At 40.2% G+C, this 3105-nt stretch overlaps 1 pseudogene; it reads left to right on the forward strand.

Annotated features, from left to right (window-relative positions):
* The first annotated feature begins 285 nt into the window (after nt 1–285).
* On the forward strand, nt 286–1330 carry LOC109456238 (ubiquitin-like-conjugating enzyme ATG3; annotated as a pseudogene).
* Nucleotides 1331–3105: the final 1775 nt, after the last annotated feature.

A 3105-nucleotide genomic window follows, 5' to 3' on the forward strand; every position in this document is an offset into this window, starting at 1 on the left:
CTTGGAGCTGATAGGTCCTGGAAAAACACACTGTTCCCCAATATTCCCAAATAAAAAGTAAAAAAATAAATGACCTATTGTAATACTGGAGAATGAAACTTGTTTCAATTATTTTGGCAATATGTTGAGTATTTCACTTCTCCATCCATCTGCAGTAGATGACTTTTCATAATTATGATGCTTTGGTTTAGAGGTTTGAGAGGATTTTTGTGTGTTTCACTGTAATTGCACCTTGAGAGTGACAGAAGATGCTTTGAGGACCTGCAAAGTCCTCACTTCATAAGGATGTGTGCATGTGATGGAAGTTGGTGGCAGTGGGGACAATTTCTGACTCCCTGGTCCCTACCTCAGCTGCACTTCCCGTCCTGTCTTAGGGCTGGCCACTGCTCCAGACACAGAATTTCAAAAGTGACTTACACAGTAAAGGGAAAGGCACTGGAACTGAATGAGTCCCTGACCCTGGTCCTCAAGGCATCGAAATTTAAGGAAATAGGTGTCGTTACCCCAGAGAAGTTTGTGGCAGCTGGAGATTACTTAGTCTACCACTATCCAATAGGGTGATGGGCTAAGGGAAAGAATGAAAGTGAAGGCACACCTAACAATAGGAAGCAATTTTTGTTAACCAAAAAATGTGCCATGCCACACGTGGTGCAAACAAGTGCAATACTCACATGAATTGTGAGCTCTCACTGAAGAAAATGATGGTGACAGGGGCTGGGTAGATACATAGCACAACACAGGGATTTTAGGAATAACCAAAGCCATTAAAGAGAGTACACCGGAAAGCAAGTACAGCATCAAACTCCAAATTTGCTCAGGGTCACGTGGGGAGGAAGAAGAGGAAGATAGAAAGAAAAGCTGCAGATATGGAAGACTAGAAAGAGAGTGAATTGTTGGGAACAGAGGAGGCTACTCTAGACACAAGGAAAGTACTAGAAGCTTGGAAAACAAAAACGGATGTGGATGGTGATGACATTAGTTTGCAAACCAGAACGTACGACGCCTACATCATGCATGCTAAACATTACCAGGTACCATGACTATGATTGTTAGCTATGATGAACAAAGGCAGCGCTTAACAGGTGAGCACATGCATGAAGACATCAGTCAAGATCATGAGAAGAAAACAATGATCATTTAAATCACCGTAACCTTCCACCACCTCCTTTGTGTTCAGTTCACCCGTGCAGGCCTGTTGAGCTGATAAGAAAGTCAATGAAACTGATGCAGAAGGAGGGATGGTCATAGGCATCTTCTAATTTTCTTTAACTGTATACAAATTGTCATTCCAACAATAGGCTATGACTACACAAGACACTTCACAGTGTAACAAGCAGAGCATAGAATGTATCCTAATTATTGGTTCTGATTTTAAAGATTCATAATCCATAGATGTGACCATTGGCCATATTCACCAATATGTACAACTTCTCTAATAAATGGACTTCTATGCGTATGCATTTAATTTTAAAAATGTTCCACTACCCCCCACCCCCCAAAAAAAGTTTTGTGTCCCTATAAGGACCTTACAGACCTGCTGTGTGTTTCTTGCCTCAGTACAGACACTTCCATTTCAGTTGCTATTAAGGAAATGTTATATTTTTAATGCAGTCTTTCCATCAATCACTATCTTCTAGTGGATCCTTCACAGAATCTTTTAATCTGATTTACACATTCAGAAACCTGACCACATGGTAAGTGAGAGAGTCAGACTTCACACTGAGCTCTGCAGTTCAGTTCTCTCCTGGCCACCGCCCAGAATCTTTGTTATTAGATTAAAGCCAAACACACCAGGAAGATCCTGTAATAATGATGGGTGGGCCAGGGGACCCTGTGTCCCAGCCTCTCTCTTCAACACACCTCCTGCCTCAGAATGACTGACCATCTCTGGGTGAGCCTGATTCAACCCACTCACACCAAAGAAGGATTTTTAAGAGGTAGAGAGACCTGAGAAAGATTTATATTTCAACATAGCCCTGGCAATTTGGTGAAGAGTTGATACTAACAATCAACAAACTAACAGTGGGCAGATCAGCTAAGAATACAAAATTCAGGATTCAATATTAGGCGTAAACTTGGATATTAGGTAGAAGAAGAAAATAAATCACAACAAACTGTTTTTTTAAAGGTGACAGATAACATTACAAAATCCTACAAAGTAACGTAATATTTTTTTAAATTTTTTTTAATATTTATTAATCAGCACATTTTATTACAACTCTGTAATAATTCTTCCTACATTTGTTGGCTGCATACTCTTTGATCTGCTCCTCTTTTGACAATGAGTTTATAATATCATTTTCCATAAAGAGAAAAGAAGGGTATTCAGACCTTCTGAATTATTTTTACTCTGGCAAGGTAGAGTGAAACAGTGTTTTTATCTTTTTTCAACTTCACAGATTCATTATTGGAACTACTACCTCAATTTTTAGAATTACGGATACATTTGAAAAATCTTCTATCAAGTTTACTTCATATATATGCTGTGAGGTGCTAGAGGACTTCCAAGTTTCCTTGAGCAATAAGTAAACGGAAGTACTATTTGGATTGTCAGCTTCCGCGAAGCCGGACTTTGGAAGCACCCCATGCAAGTGAGAGGCACTGAAGTTTAAACATCATAAGTTTCTCAATAATTCCATATCTGATTGGCTTACAAGGTCCTGCCTTGATGGTTCTTGGGTACCCTTTCCAACTCATTACCTAGCCTATCTCCCTTGTTCAGTCTTCTCCAGCCACTCTACTACTTTCCTTATTTTCACCTAGTGTTCACGCTTTTTCCCATTGCCTGGCCTTTGCACAGACTGTGCCCCCTGCCTGGAGTTCCCTTCCTACTACATAATTCTTTCCATTTCACTAACTCCTTCACATCCTCTTTGAGACTCAGTCATCATTCATTTCTGGATGTCTTTCCTCACTATCTCAAATCCTATATTACAAGCCTTCCATTTGTTATAGGATTATCCAATTAATCTCTTTCTCTCCCAAGAGAGCTCCAGGAGGGTAGGGACCACATCTGGTTTTGTTCCCTCCTAGTGGCCTCAATGCCTAGTACATAGTCTGGCCCATAGTCGGGGTTCAGTAAATATTTACTAATTGAGTCTGGAT

Source organism: Rhinolophus sinicus, linkage group LG13 (assembly GCF_036562045.2).
Source record: "Rhinolophus sinicus isolate RSC01 linkage group LG13, ASM3656204v1, whole genome shotgun sequence".
Taxonomy (NCBI): domain Eukaryota; kingdom Metazoa; phylum Chordata; class Mammalia; order Chiroptera; family Rhinolophidae; genus Rhinolophus; species Rhinolophus sinicus.